The following is a 15610-nucleotide window of genomic DNA, read 5'->3' on the forward strand; positions in this document are numbered from 1 at the left end:
ATGTGGCAAAGAAGGGCATAGATCCTTTGAATGTAGATCTTCTGAAGGTGGGCAAAATAATAGAAATGCTGTGATTCAAGAAAAGGATGAGGGTTCACCAAGTGGACCTGAGGTTGGAGAAAATTTGATGGTGAGAAGAACCTTATGCAATAAGGGAAGTGATGAGGAACCTATTTTAAGGAGAAGTCTTTTCAAGACAAGATGTAAGATGACTGGAAAATGTTGTAAAGTGATCATTAACTGTGGAAGTTCTACAAATCTAGCATCAGAAGAGCTGGTTACAAAGTTGTAGTTGTAGAGGCTAAAACATCCCAAACCTTATCATGTTTCATGGATCAAAGATGAGCATAAGATATTGGTAAGTGAGCAATGCCTTGTGAAGTTCAAAATTGGACATTACTTTGATGAAGTTTTGTATGATATTATGCCCATGGATTGTTGTCATATTTTGTTGGGTAGACCTTGGCAATATGATAGATATGCTGTACATGATGGAAGATTGAATCAATATACTCTTTGGGTAAATGGGAAGACACAAACATTGTTGCCTTTGATTGAAGTTCTAGATGAAGTTAATTGTACTGCTATAAAAATTTGCATGGTTAATGGGAAACAATTTGAAAAAGGAGTGAAAAAGAATTAAGTTTGTTTTGCTATAATTCCAAGAAAACCGAGTTTTGTCAATGGAGACCAAGTGCCAGAAAACAATGTTAACCGAGTGCCAGCTAGTGGTGACAGAGTGACAAATGGTAGTATTGACCAAGTGCCTGGAGAAATTGCAGAGTTGCTGAATGAGTATAAAGACATTATTGCTGAAGATATTCCTAATAGTTTACCTCCAGTAAGAAGTATAAGTCATTGTATGGACCTGATCCCTGGAGCTAGTTTGCCAAACAAAGCACCATATAGATTGACACCTGCAGAGAATGAAGAAATTAACAGACAAGTCCATGAATTGTTGCAGAAAGGTTTGATCAAAGAAAGCTTGAGTCCATGTGCTATACCTACTGTATTAGCACTTAAAAAGAATGGAGAGTGGAGAATGTGTACTGATTCCAGAGCCATTAACAAGATAGAAATGAAATATAGGTTTCCTATGCCAAGAATGGATGACATAATGGATTGTTTGAGTGGAGCAAAGTATTTTACCAAGATTGATTTGAAGAGTGGCTATCATTAGATTAGAATCAGAGAAGGTGATGAATGGAAGACTGCTTTCAAGACAAAAGATGGTTTGTATGAATGGTTGGTTATGCCTTTTGGTCTGACTAATGCAACTAGTACTTTCATGAGGTTGATGAATGAAGTTCTGAAAAGATTCTTGGGTAAGTTTGTGATTGTTTATTTGGATGATATTCTGATATTCAGCAAGACTAAGGAAGAACATCTTGAGCATATTAGGCAAGTATTGCAGAGGTTGAAAGAGGAAAAGTTATTGATTAATATGAAAAAGTGTTCTTTTATGCAAGAAGAGATTGTGTATTTGGGGTTTGTGATTTCAGCTGATGTTTTGAAGATGGATCCTGAAAAGGTTAAAGCAATTTTGGAATGGCCTACACCTGAGAATGTAAGTGAGGTAAGATCATTTCATGGTTTGGCTAGTTTTTATAGAAAGTTTATAAAGAATTTCAGTGCTGTTTGTAATGCTATGACTAAAACAATGAGGGGAGATAAAAAGGAATTCAGGTGGATGCATGGAGCTGATAAGATTTTTGAGACTTTGAAACAAAAGGTCATTGAATTACCTGTATTGACTTTACTTGATTTCAACAAAGTATTTCAAGTTGAATGTGATGCAAGTGGTAATGTAATAGGAGCTGTATTAAGTCAAGAAGGTAAGCCTGTTGCTTTCTTTAGTGAAAAGTTGAATGATGCTAAAAGGAAATATTCTTTGTATGATCAAGAATTCTATGCCATTGTTCAAGCATTGAAGAAATGGAGACATTATTTAATGCCTAAGGAGTTTGTGTTGTATATTGATCATAAAGCTTTACAATACTTGGGAAGTGAACATAAATTGAATCAAAGACATATGAAGTGGGTTGAGTATTTGCAGAGTTTTACATTTGTGATCAAGCATAAGAGTGGAGTTATTAACAAAGTTGCTGATGCATTGAGTAGAAGACGTTCTTTGTTGACTGAAATGAAGGTTGAAGTTCTTGGTTTTGATGAGATGAAAGAGTTATATGATGCTGATCCTGATTTTTCTGAGGCATGGAGAGAGTGCAGAGCACCAAATCTGATAGATCACATAAGTAAGTATGATGAGTATTTCATTCAAGAAGGTATGTTATTCAAAGGTATTCAGTTATGTATTCCTAGAAGTCCTATGAGGTTGAATTTGATTAAGAAAAAGCATAGTGGTGGATTAGCTGGACATTTTGGAATTGATAAAACATTGAGTTTGCTGAAAGAGAAATATTATTGGCCACAAATGTATAAGGATGTTCAAAAATTTTTAAAGAGCTGTGGATTTTGTCAAGTTGCAAAGGGAGTGAGTCAAAATACTAGTTTGTATACACCTATTACTATTCTTAAGAAACCTTGGACTGATATTAGTATGTATTTTGTTCTTGGATTGCCTAAAACAGTGAAAGGGTATGATTCCATATTTTTTGTAGTGGATAGATTTTCTAAGATGGCTCATTTCATACCATGTAAGAAGACATCAGATGCAGAGCATGTTGCTGAACTTTTCTTTAAAGAGATTGTGAGATTGCATGGATTACCAAGAAGCATTATTTCAGATAGAGAGAGTTAGTTTTTTGGTTATTTTTGGAAGACTTTGTGGAAGAAGATGGGTACTGAATTGAAGTTTAGTTCTACATTCCATCCACAAACAGATGGACAGACAGAGGTTGTGAATAGAAGCTTCGGTAATTTGTTGAGGTGTTTAGTTGGGAATAAGCTGAGTAATTGCGAGATGGTATTGGCACAAGCTGAATTTGCATATAATAATTCTATGAATAGGAGTACATGGAAGACACCTTTTGAGATTGTTAAGAAAAGAAAAGTGCTGCAGGAGAAGAATTTGATGACTTTATGGAGTCCTTGCATAAAGAAGTGAAGTTGAGGTTGGAACAAAGTATTAGAAGTACAAGGAGAATGCTGATCATTCTAGAAGACACCATGATTTTCAGGTTGATGATGAGGTGATGGTTCATCTAAAGAAAGGAAGATTCCCAGTTGGAAAATATAGCAAGCTGAAGATGAAGAAATTTGGACCTTGTAAGATTGTGAAGAAGTTTGACAGTGGTAATGCTTATGAAGTTGAGTTACCTGATGACATGGATATATCTCCTATATTTAACATTGCTGATTTGTATAAGTATCATGAGTCAGAGGATGAAGTTGTTATACCAGATGATTATCCTAAGAAACAGATTGAGGAAGTTGAACAGATATTGGATCAGAGAGTTGGCAAGAGTACAAGAGGAAAAGATTACTATGAATATTTGGTGAAGTGGAAGAACAGACCTATTGAAGATTCTTCATGGATCTCTCAATTTGAGTTGGATTCAGCTTACGTTGGGACATCTCAATGATTCAGCAGAATCATTTCTTCCAACCTCGGTTGTCTGATGCAGGAGCATCTTGGGTTGCCTTGTTATCCTGCTCATTTTTTGCTCATTTTGCAGTTGGTGCCGAGTTACTTAGCACTCTTTAGGTTTCGAGTTATTGAAGCCCTCTTCAGGTGTCAAGTTCCTGTCGCACTCTTTAGGTGTCGATCTCTTGTCGTACTCTTCAGGTGCCGAGTTACTATAGCCCTCTTCAGGTGCCAAGTTCCTGTTACACTCTTTAGGTACTGAGTTACTCTTCAGGTGCCAAGTTACTGTAGCACTCTTCAGCTGCCGAGTTATTGTAGCACTCTTCATGTGCCGAGTTACTCTTTAGGTGCCGAGTTACTATAGCACTCTTCAGGTGCCGAGTTACTCTTCAAGTGTCGAGTTATTGTAGCACTCTTCAGGTGCCGAGTTACTGTAGCATTCCTTCAGGTGCCGAGTTACCCAGTGTATGCTGAGTGCTAGTATTTGGATGTGATTTCTGCGAGCTGACTTGCGGGAATTATTTCATTTGCGACATTTAATTTAAGATCTTTTCTTGGGACGAGTCCAGACCGTTGTTGGGTCGGCCCTCCTCTTATGTAATGTTCTAGAATATTCTGTAAGCCATTTTGGCAAGTATAAATAGAGAGTTTAGGGTTAGAGCTAGGGAAGTTTTAGTAGAGAAGAAGTTTTAGAAGAAGAAAAGTTTTGAGGGAGCAAGACTGAAAGTATGAATTTGTTGTTGGATCATTTAATGTGGATGTATGGTAATTGGCCAGCATGTATGAAGATATTTTGAATCAATAGAAGTATTTCCCTCTTCTCCTCCTTTGGTTGCTATCCACTTGTGTTTGTTTCCATTGTGTTAACTCTTGCAGGGTGGTTTGGATAGCTGGGTGAGCTTTTGGCCCTAGTTATTCACCTTTTCCTGCATCAAATGGCAAACTGTATGATTCACTCTAGATCTCTTACACCATAGTATTGGGCAATAGCCATTAATTGTGCTTTTTATATCCACAACTGTGTTTCTCATCGAGCCTTGAAGGGAGTTACTCCTTTTGAAGCTTGGAGCAGTAAAAAACCATTAGTTAAGAACTTTCGAGTTTTTGGCTCCCCTACATGGGCCCACATTCCTATAGAGAAACATATGGCCTTGGATTCGCAAAGCAGACCTTGCATATTTGTAGGTTATCCTGATGGTTTGAAGGGTTATCGATTGCTCCACCCTACTACACATGAGTTATTCATTGAGAGGAGTGTTCAGTTTGAGGAGGGATCTTCAAGCTCACTTTCTATCACTTCTCCAACTCCTTCTACCTTGACATTAGAGTCACTTGGAATACATGACAGATCTTCTGATAAGTCAAATTCACCTGAACAGTCTTCTACCTCTACTTATGATGCATAATGTAATTTAGAGAACTCACCTCCTTCCTCTCCTAGTCATCATTCAGAGGTTAATGATTCCCCTCTAGATTCTCCATCTTCCTGTCCACTTTGGGCTAGATAGACCTTGCAATCTGCAGGTGATTGGGTTGGGGATCCATCAGACACCAGGCATGCTCCACATGTCTTCATTGCTACTACCTCAGATCCATAGTCCTTTCATAAGGCTTTTGGTATTCCTAAGTGGGATACAACTATGCAGGAAGAGTATAGTTCCTTGATGAGGAACCACACTTGAGATCTTGTCCATCTTCTTAAAGGAAGAAAACTTGTTCGATGTAAGTGGATCTATTGGACAAAATTTGCAGCAGATGGGTCTGTTGACAAACACAAGGCTCACTTGGTCACCAAAGGATTCTCCCAAGTTCTTAGGATTGACTACTTTGAGACTTTTGTGCCAGTTGCCTGAATGAATTCCATTCAAATTATTTTTGCCATTGCTACAACTAATCGTTGGAAAGTACATCAGATGGATGTGAAGAGTGTTTTTCTTCATGGTGACCTTCATAAGTAGATCTACATGGAACAACCATAGGGCTTCCTTTAGGATTCTTCACTTGTGTGCCATCTTTGGAAGTCTCTCTATGGCCTCAAATGGGCTCCTCGGGCCTGGTATGCCAAGATGGACTCCTTCCTTTTATCAGTAGGGTTCACTCGATGCCATTCTGATCCTAATGTCTACATTTTGCAATAGGGTGATTCACTTCTATTTTTGGTTTTGTATGTTGATGACTTGCTGATCATAGGAAGTTCTTCACCCACCATTAAGGCTGTCAAAGTGGCCCTTTAGGATAGTTTTTTGATGACTGAATTGGGCTTGTTGCATTACTTTCTCGAGATTGAGATCCTTCAGTCTCCTTTTGGGATCACCATCACACAATCCAAGTATGCTCTAGATTTACTCTCAAGGTTTCATATGGCTGACTGTAAGCCTGCTCTGACTCCCTTCCTTTCTGGAGTCAAACTTGAGGCTCAATGTTCTTCTCCACTTGTTGATGGCACTTTGTATTGCCAACTTGTTGGGAGTCTCATTTATCTGACTCATACGAGACTCGACATCTCCTATTCTGTAGGCATGGTCTCTCGATTCATGTAGGAGCCCCATGAGCTGCACTGGAAAGTAGCCAAGTGGATCCTTCACTACATTTAGGGTTCTCATAGTTGTGGGATTCACTATGCAATAGGTATTGAGCTTGATTTGGTGGGCTACATAGATTCAGTTTGGGCAAGTGATTCTAAGGATCACAAGTCTACTTCAGGGTATAGCTTCTCACTTGGGTCAGGTCATGTTTGTTGGTTGAGCAAAAAGCAGTCTGCTATTGCTCTATCTTCTACTGAGGCTGAGTATCGAGGGTTTGTAAATGCTACCACTGAGGCCATTTGGCTTCAACATCTTCTCACTAAGTTTGGTATCCAAATTAGATGGCCATCAGTCATATTTTGTGACAACTAGAGTCCCATTCAGATCTCACAGAATTTGGTTCATCATTAGTGGACCAAACACATAGAGGTCCACATGCACTACATCCAAGAGCTCATCCATGGTCATGTCATTGACCTTCACTACTATCTGACTTCTGAGCAAGTTGCTGATATCTTCACCAAACCCTTCATTGAGAGAAAGTTCCTTCATTTGCGAGATTTGTTGGGGGTGCGAGATGCTTGATCTTTTGGGGGGGCCTCTTCCTCTCACTTGGAGTCGACTTTTTTTGGGGGGTCTCTTTTCTCTCTCTTTTGGGAAATCTTATGTATATGGGTACCTCATCAGGCTTGACTAGCTGAGACCCATTTCTACATCCACCTAAGCTTCACTTATGGGGGGGTGTTAGTGTAGTTTTTTATATTTCCTATTTTGCTAGGTTTTTCCTACACTTTTAATAATCTCTCTTAGGTTAATAAAGCATGTCTTATTAGGTGAATGGTTGTGAGGTGTCACCTTCCTACATGTGAGCATCCATTAGCTATCTTGGGAAGATACTTTGCTATCTTTAGTTCGATAGATGGTTGCTCCTCATTGGTTGGTGTTGCCACCTCCTCTGTCTTCCTAGCCTATATAAGCATACTACTTGGCTTGTATTTGCATCTCTTGTTTTTGCATCCTCTTAATGCTATTTTGCTTCTAGCAATTGAATTTCTCTCTTGGAGACTAACTTTGCGTTACTATTTTGATTTTGTGTCATTTGCATTCATAGTTTAGATATTTATTCTTTGCACTGGTTTTCTGGGTTATTAATCTTTTCAAATTCTAACAATTAAATGTCTATTCATTGATAACCTATAACCTTCCCTATTCAACAAAAATATATTAATGAAGTATAGATCTTTTGCACATATATACACCACTTTACATGATTATCAAGAGTTGATTAGCACGTATGGTAGTTCTATCTCATCAAATATTCCATCTACTTCCCCTAGTGGTTCCTCCTTTGAGCTAAGAAAAAATAAAAAAAAGAATAACTATTACAACAATAATTAAAAAACTCAAACATTTGATGTTCCTGCCATAGTTCTTTAGAGATGTAGACAATTTACAAAATTACTAGAGTCTCTTCAAATTATAATGTGATTTTTTTTTCAATCATTTAATTTAATTCAATCACCACATATTTGACCCCTTCCAAACCAAATCAACCTCTCCCAACTTCATATGATCCAAAATCTATGTTTCAATTCAATCAAGTATCACATTATGTTACTATTTTTTTTCCATCTTAGACATCTACTCCCAGACCACAAATTGATTATAGTAGAATTCAATTCCTATAGAATCCTAATAAGTCAAATAAATAGTTATAAAACTTAACTAGAATATTTAGATCCATACATATTCATCTCCCACAATATTTTATAAACTTTAATAACATCACTTCTCCTCAATCAATATTATTTGCTATTAAACTTCTATTCATTTCTATAATAACCTACAAACTTCATCGACCTCATTCCCACTCCTTAATCACTAGTGCTTGCTATTGAAGGTATAATCACCTCCATTACATTATACAAACCTCATTGACCTCACTTTTATTCTTATATAACTAGTATTTTCCATTACACCTCTATTCAATAACATCAGTTCTCCTCCTCAATCAATATTGTTTGCTATTTAGCTTCTATTCATTTCTATAATGATCTACAAAGTTCATCAACCTCACTCCCACTCCTTAATCAGTAGTCTTTTCAATTGAAGCTATAATCACCTCCATGACATTATACAAACCTCACTGAGTTCACTTTTATTCTTATATAACTAATATTTGTCAGTACACCTCTATTAATCTCTATAATATTCTATAAACTTCATTCACTACATTCCCAATCATTATACACCAGACTTTTCTATTATGCTCCATTGTCCCTAACTAATTATGGTAGATATTATGAATACTCACCCTTAATCATTTGAAGTGTTAGATATTCCCAATCATTTTATTTCATTGTCAACATAGATACACTAACATTACCATTACATTTATGAGTGCTTGTATATTTTGAGCACTTGAGAAGATAAAATACACTTTTCACCCTATTTAGAAGTATTATGATGTATAATAAAATATTCAATTCTCCACACATAAAATGTCATGTGGTTGTTAAGCATTTAAAGCAAGATCCCATACCCAAAAAAAAAGCAATGTAGTGGAGAAGCACGTGTTTGTAATGATCACCTAGCAAAATTGAGGATGTTGATTGTCCACATTACATTTAATTATTGCCTTCCCCAATATTAATGCATTTTATTTTGTATGCATATCTAGTCTTCCATTAGTCAATTATTCTATTAAAATAAAAAAATAAAAAAATACTCATATTGGATATTTTAATCTATACATGTCATTTCTTATAATTATGATGTAACAATAAACTAGATAAATCCAAAACCCAAATTGGTGTAGTGAAAAGAATGACAAGATTAGAGTCCTCTCATATTATCAAATCTTAATATAGATTAGACTAGTCACATCAATGTGGGTTAAATCCTATCATGCTACCACTAAATTGAAATCCTTCTTTTGTAATGTTGGTGACAAATAAAAGGTAAAATATGTGTATTTGAAGCATAAATTAGTTAGGTTTTACATTATTGTTTAAATAAAATATTTGATGCATTTTTTAACATTAATCATCGTTGGTTAAAGTTGTAAATAATATATTATTTTTATGTTTTCTAATAATAAAAAATACATAACAAGTCTATCAACAATCTCTATTAATTTAAACCATGTCTGGTATTTTATTATTATTATTATTATTAATGAATAGTCCTCTTCTATTAATAAATAATATACTTAGTTACAATTCACAAAAAAGGGGTCGAGGATACAAGATCACCTCGTAAAAGTTCACACAACCATAGCCAGAATCAACAATTATTCATCAATTTTAAAAAAATAAGAAACAACCCTTAGACTGCCAAAGTAGTGCCAGCTGAGGGTGATGGTTCATCCCAATCATGAAATCCCTAGTCATCCGAGCTGAGAATAGTCTAACCATCAATAACATCATCGAGGGCCTAGGCTTCATCTTTGGTATTAGTCCGTGGAGGTGAAATAGCCAGCTCCAAGAAAAAGGGCCATTTACCAAAAAAAACACATCGAGCACTAGGAGGGGGAGCCACCAGGCCTGGGGGCTAGCCTATGCCACTATGAGGTAGGGAAGTTCAGTGGCGATGCCAACCACCATTACCACCATTAGGAGAGCAGTGGTGGGAAGCTTGTGAACATGGCATATGCGAGCAACAACCAGAAGAGCTGTACCCTCATCGGTGGCCCCTGGGTGGAGTAGTGTTAGCTAAGACATCAAGAGGCACCCTAGCAACTATATAGTGAGCAATTATTGAGTAGCTCCTAGAGGTGGGCCACCTCTAAATCCACCTTGTTGGCTTGTACTTGAATCTACATCATTACATTATTACAAATACATGCCTTAGTGTACATAACAACATTTATGTCAAGAAAATTATTAGTGAAAATAACATCATTCTTATCTTTCCAAAAAGTAAATAGAATCTCCATCCTGAAGTTATGCCAGATCTAGGTAAACTTTTTAGGAAATCTAGTGGAGTCACCCAAAATGACCATATGCCAAGAAATTTTTTTTGGCCGAAAGGGCTTAAAAAAATCATGAATCTAGTGCCAATAGTGTTGAGCACATCTACAAAACCAAAAAATATGCATAAAAGTCTTTGGCTACCTACAAAAAGGATAGCAAGGATCCGAAACCCCAATATGCTTGAGTCGAGGCCCAAGGGGAGGACCTTGAAAAACCAGGCACCAAGCAAAGTGGGAAATCTTGGGCTCCATAATGGCACTCCAAATAGTGTTGAAACATTTTCTCCATTGAGAAAGCGAAGACTACAAATGCCAGCATTGGTTGAGGGTATCCACCATCGACAAATGGGGAGAAAGCCATCGATATCTCAATCTTGGCATGTAACTGGTGAAAGGAGTGGTAGGATACCACTTCCAGTTAGTCTACCAAGGTCAAACAAATTGAATACCCACCTTGTGAATTAAGTGATCTGGAGTTGTAGAAAGCAATATATTAAAAGTATGTTGATTTGAATGGGCAAGACTGAACTAGACTTGCATATCTTCCTAGGATCTAATACTCATAGAGACCCTAGAAAAGAGGTCCTTAGTTGTCTTGGTACCATGTTTAAAAAAATGCAGAGCACAAGCACCTTTAGTCTTGGCCAAAGGGTTACTCTAGATGAAAAATAGTGGAGACCACCAAGTGTTTTGCTAATTCCAAGAGAGGCCATCACGAAACCCATCACTAGACCAGTGAAGCCAATGCTTGACAACTTCCCAAGCTTTCTAGATGCTATTCATAACAAAAGAGCCCTACATGTGCACATGTTCTTGCATGATAAGAAGGGTTTGAAAGCCAATCCCATTCCATGCAGGCCTATTAATAGGAAACCCAAAAGAAATGCAATGCTGAATCAAAACTATCGAACCTTCATCTCTAGTAATGGCATGTATAACCATTTGGCACGAAGAGAAAGCTCTTTCTTTTGTGTGGAAAGAAGGTGAAGGCCTCTAGACTCTTTGGGGAGACAACACAAATCCCAAGCCCCTTTGTGAAAGCCATGATGGTCAGAACCAGAAGCCCAAAGAAAGTCACATAGCAATCACTTTATTTTTAGACAAGAGGCTTTGGAAGGAGCCCAACAATAAGAATAATACACATGCATATTTTCCAAAACCTTTGCATAAATTTGGAATTTTCTGTCATGTCCCCTTTTCAAATAATTAAAAATAATAATCTTTGCTAAGGCAGGCAGGCCCAAAAATGTGAAGTTTCAGAAAAAGGGGATAATCTTTGGAAGCTAATGGACTAATAAATGAAAATTATTATTAAAATATGTTTTATTAACCCCTCTTGGACATGAGTTAGGGTTATACCCTCTTTTAAGGGGTTTGGAGGCATTTTGGGCAGATTCTAGAACTTGATTTTTGCGCATTGCTTTGTTGTTCTTCAGAGGCTGCCAAACCTGTGGAGAAGGAGACCCAAGAATGAGAGTTTGCAGGTTTCCAGGAAGGCTAAGGATGGGAGTTTGAAGCCATTCCATGTGCATGCTCATGCAGAGTTTGGCTTTATGCTGAACAGTGCAGATTTGTGGGTTTTCAGATTTATTAATAATATGTGAAGCCGTGAAGTTTTTGACACTATTTTCGGCATACTCGATTTGGGGTTTATTGAGAAATTGGTGGATTTTTGAAATATTGGTTGTTTGATCTTAAAGATCTGATTAGAGGCTTGAAATATCATATAAAATTAGTAAAGGGACATTTCAGTGGTATCAGAGCTATGATCTTGCCAGCCTGAGGGTTTGTAGAAGTTTGCATGTCAGTTTTGACAACTACCCAAATCTTGCATGTCAAAATTTATAATTGCATGCTACTTCTAATCATTTGCATGTTAGTTCTTGGTGAATTTTGTGGTTTCATGTTGCTTCTAATCAGTTGCATGCCGAAATCTATGGTTGCATGCTACTTCTAATCATTTGCATGTTAGTTCTTGGTGAATTTGGTGGTTGCATGTTGCTTCTAATCAGCTACATGTCAAAATATATGGTTGCATGCTACTTCTAATCAATTGCATGTTAGTTCTTGGTGTTTGAAGAAATTATAACCTATTGGGGTTACACTCTACTTTATCTAAAATGGACAGGTATAGTATAGAGTCTCAGAGGACTCGATCTTGGACAATTGATATCCAGAGTCAGAATAGTAGAAAGGATGGTTATTTAGACATTCGAGATAAACTTAGGAAAATAAGCCATGACATGTCTGAACAGTTGGTTGAGCACAACCGTATAATGAATGACATGTTGTCTGACCCAACTAAGGTGGATAAGTTGACTGGATTTCTATTTGGCAAATTTTCTCACAAGGCAGATGACACAATTACCAAGAACTTGCATGAGGAGTTTGAGAAACTAGCTTATAGCCAGGCTAAGGTCTCAGATTCTACTCTGCCACAGGAGGTAGTGAGAAAGGATATTACATAGATTGATAGTAATGGTCAACTTGATACTCAAATTGAGACAATTGTATACAGGTCATCAAAGGGTGATGTCACAGGTATTCAGGATGGTATAGTTACAACATGTAGTGACTACAGCGTAGTGGGTTCAGATGATGATTATGAGGATGTTGTTGTGCATGATGGTGAGATACCTGGTAGAGATGAGCATACATTGAGCATTCATGACTTTGCTGAGAAAGAGTACCAGACATAGTTAGATGCTTTGACACATGAGGTTGAGGCTAGTAGTACTTCACATTATTTGTCCAGCTGGCTGAAAGTGAAAAAAGACAATATTGTGACTTCATTATCTCATCATTATAGGTATGTGGAGTTAGTTGGTATTGGTCATATTACTTAGGTGAGGAGTTTTCTTGAGTTACTAGCTAATTCTAGTTTACAGATATGAACTCGAGATTGTTATATTGGCGTTTGGGATTCAATTGACTGGAGATCTTTAACATGTTTTGGTAGTAGTGTTTGTTTGGATGCTATCATGGATTTGATTAGCAGATTGCACGGTGTTGTCTTTTCTTGTGCCAGCAGCTTGTCCGATGCTGGTATTAGTTTTTATACATCGGTGTTGGGCTTTGTTCATATATCCAGTCAACCATACTTGCTGGAATATGTTGATGATCTTTCATATTTGGTAGTGTGTACAAATGAGTCCCAGGATCATATTGGCATTGATGACATCTAGGAGGATGCAGTGGGTAGTTTTGAAGACTTAGTTTCCTTGGCAGTTTCTTTTGGTACAGAGGAGTTAGAAATCAGTGCTACAGTTTTTGATACTCCATATGTTGATACGAGATTTGGAGTTGATTCATAGGATATGGATGGTAATACTCTAGAGACTAGTAACTTTGAGGATACTCCTTTAGATAGTGCATCAGAGGAGGTTTGTAGAAGATAGTCTAGCCAGTGCCATCATGTGTCTAATTAGTTGAGAGTTAGTGAACAAGACATTGCTATTGCTTGCCAGCATTTTGATGCTGCTCGTCAGTTGTTAGTAGTTTATGGATGGGATTCTCCTACTAGTGATGAGCAGGGAGGCAATTATCTTTCCTTGATAGAGTTCCACTCTTTATGGGAGGCTATCCAGATTTTGAGACAGGATTATATGCAGTTGGTAGCCGATAGAGATTATCTTATGGAGTAGGGCAGTACATCATATGATGCATTGTTGGCCAAGGAAGATGAGGTGAGTGAGCTTACTCAGCAGCTTGAGGTGACTTCTGAGATTCTTGAGAGTACACAGTTGGCTTTCAAGGAGTCACAGTTTCATTTGGCTAAGGTGACCATGGAGTTAGAGCAACTACAATCTTTACCAGATTCTATACAGTCACAAGCTATGGTGTCTGGTGATCTGAGGATGTCCATGGTCAAGATTGTCAAAGATAGTGGAGATGGGGATGCATCCATCCTTGATACTAACATTGGCATATTGGGTTTGTCCCCACTAGAGTTAGGTTTAGTTGAGTTGGGTACTGCAATAGATTGTTGTGGTATGCCTGACATGGTGGTGACCTCTAGTACTAATGGCACGAAGACTAGAGATGATGTATCAAAGACCATGTGTGATGTTGGTGAGCTGACAGTTGGCATGGTTCCTGCTAGTAATACTACTCCCTTGGTGATGTCTTCAGAGGTAGTAATCAGTTCCAACTTGCTTAGTGATCAATTGCAGTTAGTTAAATCTGGATTGCAGTCTGAGCCACTGACTAAGATTGGCGCATTCTATCGACATTACATTGTGAGGTATGCTCATCAATTCACCTTTGATGACCATGTTGATAAGATGTACTTTGGTTCCTAGTGCTTATCATCAGTTATGGGATAGTTTGATGCCTCAGGATGAGAGTTGTGATGGGCACGACATGGCGAAAGGTCCTGCAGTTGACAGCTTGATAATACATGACTTAGAGCAGGAGTTTTAGAGTGATGCTTCAGCGGGTGTTGTTATTGATTCTACTCCTTTGGCTATGACATCTCCTGACTTAGCTAGTGATCAGTCATAGTGGGTTGTATCACTTGTTCATGGTGAGCTGTTGACTGAGATCAATTTTTTTTATCAACATTACATTGCAGGGTATGTACATCAATTAGCATTTGATCCTTGTGCTGAGGAGTTGATGGCAGACAAACTTGGTTTGGGTTCCATTTCTTGTTGTTTATCTTGTGATGGCTTTTCACCATCAGGGGTGCATGGGAGTTATGGTTATGAGATAGTGGCCAGTGATCTGCAGAGTTGTGTTGACTGCAGGACTTGTACAGTGTGTGGATTCTCCATACTTGGTACAGTTTCATTCGGGAGCATTCACCATTGTTGCAAAGTTTGATTGTACATTCCATATAGGCCAGTGGGATGCGTTGATGGTATTTACTATGTTGGCAATTTGATTTGTCCACTTTACTTGAGTTTTGATGTTCTAAGAGTTTGTGTCTCATGGGTTTTTAACTGTGGAAGTTGTGACTTTGGAGTTTGGTTGAGTAGTAATTGTCAGTTTGATTATGGATTCCTCTTGGTTGTATTGCAGAGGATATTGCAGGAGCCTGTGTTAATTGACAATAGTATAGTTCATGACTACATTTGGGATCCAGGTGGATTGATTGGTCTATTGTTCAGCCATTGCTTGAGAACAAGCAATATTTGGAAGGGGAGGACTTGTCATGTCCCCTTTTCAAATAATTAAAAATAATAATCTTTGCTAAGGCAGACAGGCCCAAAAAGGTGAAGTTTCAGAAAAAGGGGATAATCTTTGGAAGATAATGGAATAATAAATGAAAATTATTATTAAAATATGTTTTATTAAACCCTCTTGGATGTGAGTTAGGGTTATGCCCTCTTTTAAGGGGTTTGGAGGCATTTTGGGCAGATTCTAGAACTTGATTTTTGCGCATTGCTTTGTTGTTCTTCAGAGGCTGCCAAACTTGTGGAGAAGGAGACCCAAGAACGAGAGTTTGTAGGTTTTCAGGAAGGCTAAGGATGGGAGTTTGAAGCCATTCCATTTGCATGCTCATGCAAAGTTTTCCTTTGTGCTGAATAGTGCAGATTTGTGGGTTTTCGAATTTATTAATAA

Source organism: Cupressus sempervirens, chromosome 6 (genome assembly GCF_028749045.1).
Source record: "Cupressus sempervirens isolate cs-2001-9-10 chromosome 6, ASM2874904v1, whole genome shotgun sequence".
NCBI classification, from domain to species: domain Eukaryota; kingdom Viridiplantae; phylum Streptophyta; class Pinopsida; order Cupressales; family Cupressaceae; genus Cupressus; species Cupressus sempervirens.